The sequence below is a fragment of the Phragmites australis genome, chromosome 24, assembly GCF_958298935.1.
Source record: "Phragmites australis chromosome 24, lpPhrAust1.1, whole genome shotgun sequence".
Lineage (NCBI taxonomy): Eukaryota > Viridiplantae > Streptophyta > Magnoliopsida > Poales > Poaceae > Phragmites > Phragmites australis.
Window position 1 is genome coordinate 15293879 of NC_084944.1, and position 14056 is coordinate 15307934.

The window sequence follows — 14056 nt, forward strand, 5'->3', positions numbered from 1 at the left end:
TTCATTATCGCCTCGGTAAGGGAATGTGGTCACCGATGCTTTGAGCCGAAGGGATCATTGTCATTGTCTTAGAGTTGAGCCCGAGAATGCCACACTTTTTGATGATTTCCGCTGGCTTGGACTTGAAATGGTTTCAAATGGTTTTCTCGCCAATCTAGAGATCAGATCCACTCTGCTGGATGATATCAAGGCAACTCAGAAGGGTGATAAGGGCATGGCCAAAATCTGGGAGAAATGAAGATCAGCAAGGCCGTGTGCTTTTCTAAAGATGACCAGGGTATTCTATGGTTCGGGAAACATTTAGTAGTTCCGAAGGTTGAGGCACTAAGGAAGAAGATACTAGATGAGGCTCATGACTCATTGCTATCCATTCATCCAAGGAGCACGAAAATGTATCAAGACCTCAAGCCATGGTTTTGGTGGACTCACATGAAGCAAGAAATCGCTCGATATGTTGCTGAGTGTGATGTCTGCCGAAGGGTGAAGGCCGAGCATGTCAAGCCAGCCGGTACACTTCAACCTTTACCTATTCCCTCCTGGAAGTGGGAGGAGATCGGCATGGATTTCATTACTAGATTGCCGAAGACCTCGCATGGCTATGACTCGATTTGGGTCATTGTGGATCGGTTGATGAAGTCCGCTCACTTCTTGCCCATCAAGACCACTTTTTCAGCCAAGCAATATGCAGAGCTATACCTCACTTGGATTGTTTGCCTCGACGGGGTTCTGAAGAAGATCATTTCTGATCGAGGCACTGAGTTCACTTCTCATTTCTGGAGGAGCCTTCATGAAGCTATGGAGAATGAGCTCTTCCATAGCACTGCGTATCATCCTCAAATCGATGGTCAAACTGAGAGGGTGAATCAGATTCTGGAGGACATACTCCGGGCTTGTGTTCTCACTTATGGGAAGAGGTGGGACATTTGCTTACCATTTGCCAAGTTCTCATATAACAATGGCTTCCAAACGAGCATTGTCATGTCGCCATTTGAAGCTCTATATGGCCGACGATGCCGAACACCATTGAATTGGTCCGAATCCGGCGAAAGAGCTTTTCTAGGTCCGGATTTGGTCAAAGAGGCCGAAGAGTATGTTCTAGCTACTCGAAAGTGTCTTCTCATGGCACAATCACAGCAGAAGAGTTATGCGGATCACCGTTGCCGAGACCTCGAGTTCGCAATTGGAGATTATGTGTATCTTAAGATTTCACCTCTCAAAGGCGTCCGACGTTTCCAAGTGCGAGGCAAGTTGGCTCCTCGCTATGTGGGGCCTTTTCAAATTGTTGTCTAGCGTGGAGAGGTAGCCTATCAATTGGACTTGCCGCCATCTCTCTCCGCCGTGCATGACGTGTTTCATCTCTCGCAGTTGAAGAAGTGCCTCTGAGTCCCGGCTGAGGTAATCGCAGTTGCAAACCAAGAGTTGTGGCCGGATCTTACATATTGTGAGCAACCGATCCAGATATTGGACGTAGCGGAACGCAAAACTCGGCGTCATTCCATAAAGTTTGTCAAAGCCAATGGAGCAACCATTCGAAAGCCGAAGCAACATAGGAGCGTGAGGATAAAATCCCCTCTGAGTATCCCGAACTCTTCGAGGATTTGTAAATACCATTGTAACATGTGTAAATTTGGAACCTCTCACATGTATATATTCATCGCCATGTTGAATGGAAATCACGTCACAAAGGAGTTATGTTTGGAAGAATCCTTCCCGCCTTGTTGCCGTCAACTTCACCTTAACTTTGCCCCTCCTGCACCGGCCGCAACTTTGCTATCGCCGTGGCCCCTCTTCGCAAGTAATAGAACACGACGGCGGCGAAGATGGTCTTCAAGCATCTTCATCGTATTCGACTCGTGTTGGGGCCCCACTAACCCCAACCATGCATTTTCACGCGAGCGAAGGCGTTGCTTTTCAGTTTGCTTTTAGTCGGTGGTATAAGGATTTTGTTGATCCTGATATTGATCGCTCTACGAAATAAATTTTGTATTTACATTATCACTTGTTTTCTTTTGTTGCACTTCGGCGGCACCGCGCTCGAAGCGGCATTTGCGATTTGAGATGTTTCCAGGTCTTAGGGTGGGGGGGCACTTCAGGCACGACGTACCGAACAACGCCATCCCCCCAATTTTTTGCCGCAGGTACCTTCGATTGCACAGGAATAGTTTTTTAAACGCCACCCCCCCCCCCCCGATTTTTGGTTGCAGGTAACTTCAGCTGATAGAGATTTATGTTGTTGATCGAACGCTTTTGCGTTAGTCGTTTGTTTTACTTTTCTCTCTTTTTTTATTTGCGTCGCATTTCTTAGGTTGGATGACTCTTCGACTTATCTTTCGAAGGTTTGTTTTTCCTTCGGTGCGGGTGCAGGCACTCTTAGCCCCTGACTTCTGCTCGAAGTGCGCCGCCTTTTCTTAGGTCGGACGACAATTCGGCTTCTCTTCCGAAGGTTTTTTTTTTCCTTCGGTGCGGGCGCAGGCACTCTTAGCTCCCGACTTCTGCTCGAAGTGCACTGCCTTTTCTTAGGTCGGACGACACTTCGGCTTCTCTTCCGAAGGTTTTTTTTCCTTCGGTGTGGGGGCAGGCACTCTTAGCCCCCGACTTCTGCTCGAAGTGCGCCACCTTTTCTTAGGTTGGACGACACTTCGGCTTCTCTTCTGAAGGTTTGTTTTTCTTAGGTCGGACGACACTTCGGCTTCTCTTTTGAAGGTTTGTTTTTCCTTCGATGCAGGGGCATGCACTCTTAGCCCCCGACTTCTGCTCGAAGTGCGCCGCCTTTTCTTAGGTCGGATGACACTTCAGCTTCTCTTCTGAAGGTTTGTTTTTCCTTCGGTGCGGGGGTAGGCACTCTTAGCCCCCGGATGTTTTTTGTACCCCCGTTTTTTTAGAGGTCGAACGTGTACGTCTTTTTTCGCTGACACTTCGCACCTCATTTCGCGCCGCCCACGTGCGGTCCTCCAGTCATCGATTGGTGCGCCAATCCACCCTTAGGTTGGCGCACTTCGATGATAAACTACTAGTACTCGAAACAAGCAGTATTTTCTGGGGGTACTACTATATCAATATGTTTACATGGGTTCCTGCCTCGTTAAAAACCTCACCCCCTAACGAAGGGGTCCACCTATGAGGAAAAGAGTGCAGTTCCCTTACAATTTGATTACACGAAAAGATTGCATAAAGAAAAATTACATAGAAGTCTTCGTCTTGGCTGCCGACTTTCAGCATTAGAACTTGCGGAGATTGTCTGCATTCCAGGTGTGTGGAAGCTCCTCACCTTCCATGTTAGCTAGATGATATGAGCCGGGTCTTAACGACCTTTTGACTAAGAAAGGACCATCCCATTTACTCTGAAGTTTTCCCACCGATGTTGTTGTACCGAATCTTTGCAGCACCAAATCTCCGGGGGCGAAGGTTTTTTCGGATATATTCCTATCTCTCCATTTTCTTGTCTCCTATTGATACCTGGCCAGATTTTCAGCGGCTTGCAATCTCACTTCCTCGAGGGCATCCTTCGATGATGACTTTTCGCCTTGCTCTGGTTCGTTCTGACCCAAAATGATTTGGTCTTGCATTCCTCTGGGGTCATGGCCTCTTCGCCGAAAAGGAGGCGAAATGGCGTGAATCTGGTCGGTCTTGCAACCGTTGTTCTTAATGACCATAGTACCTTGGGCAATTCTTCGACCCATTTTCCTTTTGGCAGCCCCTGTAGATGCTTCGCGACACCAGCAAAGACGATGTCGTTCGCTCTCTCAACTGCCCCATTAGATTGTGGGTGGTATACGGATGCAAAAATTACTTTTATCCCCAGGCTATTGCAAAAATCCCTGAAACTGGCACTATCGAATTGAGTGCCATTGTCTACTATTACTTTGCTCAGGACTCCGAAGCGGCATACGATATTCTGCCATAGGAATTTCTGTATGTTTCTTGATGTTATGCTTAAGAGTGGCATTACCTCCACCCATTTGGAGAAGTATTCTACCGCAACTACAGCATATCGCAAATTTCCTGGAGCAGGTGGCAGCTGGCCAACAATGTCGATTCCGCATCGCATTAATGGCCAAATCGGCAGAATGAGCTGTGTCTTCGTTGTGGGTCTGTTTGACCCCTTCGCCCAGAACTGACACTACTGGCAACTTTGGACCATTTGATCTGCATCATTCACTGCCGTCGGCCAATAGAAGCCCTGCCTATATGCTTTTCCGACTAGAGCCCTTGTGCCCACATGAGAACCACACAACCCACTGTGAATTTCTTTTAGTAGGTTCTGTCCTTCTTTTCTGAGATATGTATCGTAAGAATGGTGCACAGACTCCGGCCTTGTACAAATTATTTCCCATAACTATGTAGTTTCTAGCTCTATGGGCCATATGCTTTTCCCCGACATGATCCTTGATGTTGCTCTGACCACGAAGATAAGCCAGTATTGGAGAGCACCAATCTTCGCTTTCGATTATCGCAACGGGATGTGTTTGCTTCAAAGTGTCTTCAGTGGCTGGTTCACTCAGCTTCTGGTAGAAAACGTCTGAAGGCATAGGCAGGTTTTGCGAAGCCGCTTTTGCTAGCTCATCTGCTTAGAAGTTATCATTTCTTGATATACTCTTGATTGTGAATCCCAGGAAGTATTTTTCCATTCTTCGCATTGCTGCTCTGTACGTAACCAGCTCTAGTTCTTTTGCCTAGAATGTCTTATCAATTTGACTTGCTATGACCTTTGAGTTTGTTTTAACCAGCACTCTTCGGGAGCCCAAAGCCTTTGCCTTGCGAAGTACTAGGAGGACCACTTCATACTCTGCCGCATTGTTTGTAGAATAGAATTCTAATCTGGCGGCATATCTGAGCTTTGTCCCCGAAGGTGAGAATAATATTGCCGAAACTCCTGCTCCTATAGCTCCCCAAGCCCCGTCACAATATACGATCCAGACAGGTTCTGGCGGTTTCATCATCTGGGGCTTCGGTTAGGGGAGTCCATTCCGCCACAAAGTCTACCAATGCTTGCGATTTCAATGATGTTCTTGCCACAAAAACAATCATGAATGGGGCGACCTCCGCGGCCCATTTCGCTATTCTTCCAATGGCTTCTTTGTTTTCAAACATGTCGCAAAGAGGCAAGAAAGTTGGTACTGTAATCTTGAGAGACGTGAAGTAATGACGAAGCTTGCGAGATGCCATCACTAGTGCATATGCTACTTTTTCCAATTCTGTGTACATCTTTTTTGGGCCTGCCAGAGCTTCTGATACATAATATATTGGGACTTGGCGCAATTTGTTGTCTTCGGGTCTTTCCTGCACAAGTATAGTTCTGACTGCCGAAGGGGATGCCGCTATGTATAACAACAAATCCGCGCCTGGATCCGGACTGGACAGCGCTATAAGCTTCGTCAGGTAGCTTTTTAACTCATCGAAGGCTACTTGCTACTCCGCATCCCATTTGAACGGGTTGGAGCTTTTTAACACTTTGAAGAACGGTAAATTTCGTTCTGCAGATTTTGTAATGAACCTGTTCAATGCCGCCAATCTTCCTGCCAGGCGTTGAGCTTGCTTTCTGTTTTGTGGAGGTTTCATATCTATTATCGCCTGTATCTTCTAAGGTTCCACTTCGATGCCTCTCTTCGACACCAAGAACCCGAGTAGCCTTCCGGATTGTACTCCGAAGACGCATTTCTCTGGGTTCAACCTTAGCCCTGCTTTTCGTAGGCTTCCGAAGGTTTCACGCAGGTCTTCGAGATGTTGGCTCCTTCTGGTACTCTTGACCACTATGTCATCAACATAGGCCAAGACATTTTGTCCTAGCTGTGAACTTAGTACTGTTTGCACCAACCTGGTGAAGGTTGCGCTAGCATTTCGAAGGCCGAAGGGCATCCTCATGTAGCAGTATATGCCGAAGGAGGTTCTGAAACTTGTCTTGTCCTCGTCCTCCTTCGCCATCCATATCTGGTGGTACCCTGTGTATGCATCTAGGAAGCTTATCATCTCGCAACCAGCCGCAGAGTCTACCAGCTGATCAATTCTAGGCAATGGGAAGTCATCCTTGGGCAAGCTTTGTTCAAGTCTGTGAAGTCGTTGCACATTCTCTATTTTCCGTTGCTTTTCCTTACTAACACTGGGTTAGCCAGCTACTCTGAGTGCATTACTTCGTGTATGACTCCAGCATCGAGCAGTTTTTTCACTTCAGCCTTCGCTACTTCTTCTCTTTCGCTTGAAGCTTTCCTAAGCTTTTGCTTCCTTAGCTTCGCTTTAGGGTCCACATTTAAGCTATTCTGAATGATTTCCTGACTTACTCTTTGCAGGTCCTTAGGAGACCAAGCGAAGACATCGTCGTTACCGCAGAGGAACCTTATAAGTTGTTGTTGGCCCTCCACCGGAGCCTCCGCTCCTATGGTCACTTTTTTATCTTGTTTTTCTTGATTAGCTGCACTATTCTGGTCACTCCTTCTGGTGCAGCCTTCGCTGCCTTGCTTATCTTCGACTGGTTGTAACTTTCCTCCCGATTCGTCGAAGGGTCTGTTATCATGTGGACATTTCGTCTTCCTGGAGCTATTCCCACTTCGATTCGTCTAGCCACTCGCTGGTCTCCCAATACCTTTATGACTCCTTCAGGACCAGGCATCTTCATGCACAAGTACACATGGCGCGGTATTGCTCCAAATGTATTGAGGACTCCCCTGCCAAATATCGCATTGTATGGGTAATCAATGTCCACCACAGGTGCGTTTTACAAATCCTACCCTCTCACCTGCTACATTCTTGGAATATCCGAGGGTATTATGGTATAGATGAGCACAATTACATAATTACAGCCCTACCCCGGACGACCGAAAACGGGCCCACTGTCCCGCAGCGATTCCTACCTCCAAAGATGTATCGAAGCCTTCTCCACTCGGATGTCCGTCAGATAGCCTTCGTCCCTTGAGCGAAGGTCGGCTCGCATCTTCGCCTACCGCAATTGCTCTGGACCGTGGGTCTGGACTTCGCCCGTCAGCCGAAGGTGACCCTCGTCTTCGCCGGTACGGGAGATCGAAGGTGCGGGCGCGCCTACACCCTTCGACTGACGGCGCTCCGCGATCTTTGCCGCTTGCAGATGAAGTCCCTGAAACATAGCCGTAACGGTAAGCATGCTGTATTTCCAATAGACTTCGTGGTACCCTCCGAAGAGGGGGGGGGGCGGGAGATCATCCCCAACACTTGTTATATATTCTAAATCGCTAAAACATATTAGAAGTCAAGCTAAACTGAATAAACGACATGTTAAATGGGTAGAATTTATTGAGTCTTTTCCATATATCATAAAACATAAGAAAGGAAAGGACAATATGATTATCGATGCCCTTTCTAAGCGTTATACCATGTTATATCAACTTGATCATAAGATTTTTAGTTTAGAAGCCATTAAGGACTTATATGCTGCTGATTTAGATTTTAAAGAAGTGCTTGAACATTGTAAAGAAAGGAAAACATGGAATAAATATGTGCTGAATGACGGATTGTTCTATTGTGCTAACAAGCTATGCATTTCAGCTAGCTCCATTCGTCTTTTATTGTTACAGGAAGCGTATGGAGGAAGATTGATGGTACATTTTGAAGCAAAGAAAACTGAAGATGTGCTGACCGCTCATTTCTTTTGGACAAAGATGAGACGTGAAGTCGAGCGCTACGTGTCACGTTGCACCTCTTGCAATAAAGCTAAGTCTCGCTTAATTCCACATGGTTTTTACATGCTTTTTCCTGTTCCTAGTGCATCTTAGGAGGATATTTTCATAGATTTTGTTTTAGGATTGCTTAGGACAAAGAGAGAGAGAGAGAGATATCATATTTGTAATTGTGAATCGTTTTTCCGAAATGGCACATTTTATACTTTCATATAAGAGCGGCGATGCTACAAATATAGCTGATTTATTTTTCAGTGAAATTGTTCGACTACATGAAAAATTGTTACATGGAGTACCTAATACTATCATCTCGGATCGTGACACAAAGTTTTTAAGTCACTTTTAGAGATCACTTTGGAATAAATTGGGGATGAAGCTACTGTTTTCTACTACGTGTCATCCCCAAACCGATGGTCAAATAGAGGTTATCAACTGTACATTATCAACCATGTTACAGGCAGTTCTACAGAAGAATTTGAAAATGTGGGAAGAGTGTTTATCACATATTGAATTTGCTTACAATAGGTTGGTACACTCTACCACCAAAGTAAGTCTGTTCTAGGTAGTGTATGGATTTAATCCCTGTGCTCTTATTGATTTACTACGTTTGCCTACTTTTGAAAGACTTAATTTAGATGCTAAAAAATGTGCTAAATTTATTCTTAAGTTGCATGAAACCACTAAACAGAATATATAGAGTATGACTGAAAAGTATAGGATTGCTGGAAGTAACAGTAGGAAGGAAGTAAAATTTGAACCGGGTGATTTAGTTTAGTTGCATTTGAGGAAAAATAGGTTTCTAGAACTAAGAAAGTCAAAATTGATGCTAGAGCTGATGGACCATTTAAGATAATTGAGAAAATCAATGACAATGTATACAAATTGAACCTACCTATAGATTTTAGGGTTAGTCCCACATTTAACATTTTAGATTTGAAACCCTACTTGGGAGAAGAAGAAGATATTGAGTCGAGGATGACTCCAATTCAATAGGGAGAGAATGATAAGCATATGGTTCCTCCAGATACGATCAATATTATTAATATTCCTCAAATCATACAAGAGCATGTGCGCTACAATTAAACTACCAGGTGAACTTGTTCCTTATTTTTCATGCTTTCTTGGATGGATTACTATTAAATTCTTATGATATTTTATTGCTTAGGAACGTGGAAGAAGCATCACAACCTTACCTGGACGTAATCCCTCGAAGGCCAAGTCTACTCGGACTCGAGATTGAGCTCTAGTCGTGGTAGTGGTCGTGGTCGTGATCGAGCCGCAGGACATCACGGTAGTAAAACAGGCATAACTCTTTCATACGAAGCTCGTTTTAGGTAATCTTGGACATTCTAGAAAACTTACTATCAGCCATTTCCAATGGATATGAGCTCAACCAAATATTCCTTATAGTTTAGTCAGAGTCAAAGAAATAAGATGTTGCGTTATCGTTTTGTACCTAGTTGGGTCTTGAATCGTGTCAGGGTCGGAGTCCAGGTTGTGTACGCCTCTTTTCATAGTTGCACAACCCTAGGTCGTCCTCCTTACGTCTTCCCTATATATACATAGTAGCCGTCATAGTTTATGCTCAGGTTTTGCTTAGATTATTCTGCTTTATACAGTTTCGCCATTTGTTTGGTTTGTGAAATCCAACTCGAGCACTTTATTAGTAATTAGCAATATTCAGATTGCATCTACCTATTCTTACTTGTGTTCTCAATTCGCTTGCAGTAAAAGCCTTCTTGGCGAGTCAACTACGTCTTGGCACGGTTGATAATCACGGAGTAGTAGTGTAGTGGTTGTGAGGGTTCTCGATCTGTTTTGATTAGAGCATTTGGATCATCAACGTCGAAACTTGGTGTTTTGATCAACCTATCATATTACTTTTGGAAGATCGAGCAAGCGCACATCATATCAGATATTAGAAAATGTTATAAGATGCTAAGCCATAACAAAGGAATAGGAATCATGATTTTTTTTCTATAAATGAAAATCTGAAACAACAAAATGCTAAAAAAATAATCGAAACGTACATATGGAAGGTTGTCCGAATGTCCACTTAGCTGGCATTTTTTTTTTTGAGGCCCAACTTCCTATGACGAGCCATCTAAACTCACACCAGATCATTCCAAAAGTTCAAATCATTCATTTACCTGGGCTTCAGTAAAGGGGATCAGAAATTCGAGAGTGATATATTAAATAGAGGAGATAGCCTTTGTAACTTTAATTTGTATTGTCAGTTTTCAGCATGCACTTGCTTGAAGCAAGAACCATTGTTATATTCAAAACTAACAAAAAGAAAGAAATCAATTTCAATTTCTAGTGTAGAAAAGGTGCTAGAAACTGTGGTTTAAGATCGAATTCGACTCTTCAAAAATAGGAACAGGAAATATGCAAGGATGGGTCACCTTCGTTTAAAAAGTCAAAATAGTCAAAACTCGGTCCATCAATGCACCGATTAGATAAAACTCTACCATTTGGAGCCAAATTCATGTGCAGACCCATTCTGATCGAGTACTTATTAAACTCCATGGTCAAACACACATGTACGTAAACATGTTGATGTTTGCCATGGAGGAAAGAAAGCAACCAAACAATGCTATCCAACATATATATTAATCTGCGAGAACACATTAAGACATCACCTCATAGTTCAAGTGGTTCTATCATCTGCAGCAATAAGGAAGATAAACAATTTGGAACCGAAAGATTTCTGCCGCTATAGTGGTCAAGCTACCAAAATAAAAGAAGTGAAAAAGATGGTGATTAAATCAAGATGGCAAAAAGAAAAAGGTACCTAGATAATTGAATTGAAGTGAGGGGCACTCGTAACTAACAAGAGTGGTTTGAGCACAAAGCACGTACCTACAGGCAGTACAGTGCAAGCATCAAATATCATTCAGCCTTAAATACAAATTTCATGGGCACTCCCAGGAAAGCTTGGGTTCTTACTACAAAATATATGACTCTTTCTAAGCCAAGATTTTCACAAGATGAGAATTGTTAACATTTGTACTCTAATCAAACAAGATTAAAATTGATGTAAGTACAAAATAAGTCTCACATGATTCATCATGATATGGTAAAAAGTGCACACTGTCAAAGCATAGAATCAAACCATTGGCTCCTCCTAGATCTGCAACTTTTCATTTACTATCATTACCACATCCTCTGTTTGCCTGATTCAAATTTGATTTGTTCGGCAAGCAGTACAGTGTTGGAACCTGGTCCAAAAACTCCAAATTATTTTAACTGCAATAGTGCAAATAGAACCAGATATCCGGTTACAACTCAAGTAAAACATACAGCGTTAGATCTCAGTGTCTTTATCATGAATAATGAAAAAAAGTGACACACTTGATGTACATGGCAAATCATGATTGTATCACAGCTAGGATTAGTAAAGTTTCACCTGCAGCTACTATCATAATTACAGAAGAAGGGTGACAAAGGTGCTGAAAAAATTATCACCTCCTTATTAAATTGCTCATTTAAAAACCCTCCATACATGAGACAAATTAATTAGATATTATGCAAGATTAGATCAATGAGCTATGCTACAAGCATACAACAATAGCAACATCCTGACATGACAAGAAAAAAAAACTGGCAATCCATCCGTCCAATCAAGCTATTGTTGTATTGGATTTGAAAATTTCTCACCTGCTATTGCTTGAATCTATGTAAAACTCCATTAATTCATTCCCAGCCATGCACTGACCATATCAGGTCCATTAAAGCTTCCTGTTAGCAAAAATCTGACATAAATTCGATGACGTAGTAAGCTTCTAATAAGCATTCCATCAAATACTCTTTTATCCATTAATAACAAGGGGTGTGTTAAATTTTACGAATATGACACAACAAATGAAGTGAACAGTTGCGAAGTTTCACCCAGGCAATACAACAAACACCTTGTGTGCATAATAAACTGCAGCAAAATTAATTGTAACCATGCGCACCAGTTCTCACAATGCCCAAGCCTACGCGCCATGTCCACTCCGAAGGGATGGGTGCTGGCGGCCGGTGAGCATGATGGGCTCGAAGGCCTTGATGTGGAGCATCTCGGGTTGGATCAGCTCGATGGGGATGCCATTCACCTTGATCAGATCGCACCCCAACTTGGTGTAGGCCACGACAACCGTTGTCTTCTTTCGGCCGAATCACTGGACCGTGCCAGCCGGCGGGCGAGTGAGCGCAGCAGCCATGGATGCGGTATTGGTTGCTGGGATCGCAGCGGCGGTGGCGACGCTAGTGCTTTGGCTGCTTGGGGAGGTGGCGGCCACCGGACGGGAGAAGATCACATCCTGCCAAAATTGCTCAAAAAAAAAAAAAAAAAAAACATAAGCAACTCTCACCTTCAACGTGGGAATACACGGCATTGCGTCGATCGCTTTGTCGCTGACAGCGACGAATCAGATGCCGATGGCGGCAGAACTTCGGCTAGGGCGGGTCGTCTCTTGGCGAGTGGCGGTGTTGATCGAAGAGGGAAGGGAAATAATAGGTCGTTGATTGTAATTTTGGAACGAGGAAGGTAGTTTAATTTTACACGATGGTAGTTTGATTAACTCGGATGAATGATGGATTAATTATAACTGATAAATTATATAGGTGTACAGATGATAGCGTCTCACACTCTTCCAACGGTATGGGTCCTGTAGCAAGAAATTTTTTAATGATACAGATTAACTACTTCTAATAAGAATACATATCAGCATCTATACTCTATAAAATATATAAACTATGACAGAATTCGAATGATCTTTATTGTTAACATATCTTAATCATACGACTGAAATTAATTCTCTCTTCCAAAATCCATAAATTGTGGAACTAATAATTATTACATGTATATGTAGATCATAAATATATATATATATAAATAAATATATATATATATATATATATATACACTCCTATATAATTCACTGGTTGTAACAGGTCTAGATGATCTTCACCATCCACCTGTATTAATTAAACAGTTATCATATAAAATTACACTATATTTTTCTTTCAAAATTACTATCAATTATCTATTATTTACCTTTTATGTTCACGTCTCCTTCCATCTGTTAATGTATGCACCTGTTTTTTAGTTGAATGTTTGCTGGTTTTCGGGAAACAGCAGTTTCTGGTGATGGAATAAAATGGATACTTAATTAGCTAACGAATCAGCTTCCAGCTCGCCAGGACAGGATGATAGAACAAAAGTGGAGTATGTGTAGTTCCGTACTAATGTGCTTGGCATGTTTATGATCAGAGCCTTGAGCACACTAGCAGCTTTACGTATTGTTTGGACAATTCAGGAAATTGTCTAGGAGCTCCACAAGAACTTGTATAGAACAAAATAGCTCTTACATAATTTATTTTTCCAAACCTCCAGTCCACACATAATCTTATATTAAATACGGAGGATAATATACATAGCAGTGAAACCCAAAAAACCACTTTCTGTGCATACTAGTATGTGCTTGGCCTTGAGACAATTGGTCAAATGGAAATGTTTACAGACTACTTTTAATTGAACTCGTGGCCTCTTCTATACTCCTATATAATTTACTAGCTATAGAAGATCCGAACGATCTCTACCATTCACTCACGTTGATCAAACGATCACCGTGCAAAATTAAACCCGTTTTCATTTCATACTAGACATCTCCTTTCATCTGGTAATTTATCTCCTTTCACTTCAATCGATGCACGGTTCTCTCACCACAATCGCTTTGAGTTAATGCACAGCGCCTCCAATCTCGACCAGCGACGAGGCGGCCACGGCTGAGAGACCACGGCTGGGAGGTCCTAACCGTGCTTGCACATGCCGAGGGGGAAGTGGGAGGCCCATGAACCACGGCTAGCCCAGGGGAGGGTGCGGAGGCGGAGGAGGTAGGTATGAAGAAGTACGAAGTGGTGCGGGACATCGGATTGGTAACTTCGGATTGGCGCGGCTGATACGCAACCGTGAGACCCGCAAGCTTATTGTCGTCAAGTGCATCAATCGCGGCCACTGGGTTCATTGTTTTTGTTTTTTGAAACTTTTTGTTACAGCTTGTTCGGCTAGAGCTGAATTAATCACTGGGTCTAGGTGGATTGCACCGTGGTTCTAATTTTGTTGGTTTTGGGGATATGTGCTATGCAGATTGATGAGAATGTGTACAGGGAGATCAACCATCGCTCGCTGCGCCACCCCAAGATCATTAGATTTGTTGAATAGGCAGTTTACGACATTTTGTCATTGGTTTTCGGATTTAGAATCGCAAGTCTGTGGCCAGCCTGTTCAACAAATCATAATTTGTGTTTGTGTTCTAAGAACTTGGCTAGCATCACAAATTTGATTTTTATTGGTTATCTGTAAGTTCGTTAACATAACGGTACATGCTTCATAAAATTTGGTGCTATAATGTGACCTGCTTTTGTTT

The 14056-nt window shown here is 43.1% G+C and overlaps 1 long non-coding RNA gene across 2 annotated transcripts; it reads right to left on the bottom strand.

Moving 5' to 3' along the window:
• Window positions 1–10623: 10623 nt before the first annotated feature.
• On the bottom strand, window positions 10624–12138 carry LOC133907729 (uncharacterized). 2 transcript variants are annotated; one of them, XR_009908012.1, is made up of 3 exons: window positions 11603–12138; window positions 11304–11384; window positions 10624–10864 (listed from the first exon to the last, which is right to left on the bottom strand). It is a non-coding gene; the product is annotated as an uncharacterized LOC133907729 (long non-coding RNA). The 2 variants fall into 2 exon arrangements; XR_009908013.1 differs by having other exon boundaries at window positions 10624–10892.
• Between the last annotated feature and the right edge of the window lie 1918 nt (window positions 12139–14056).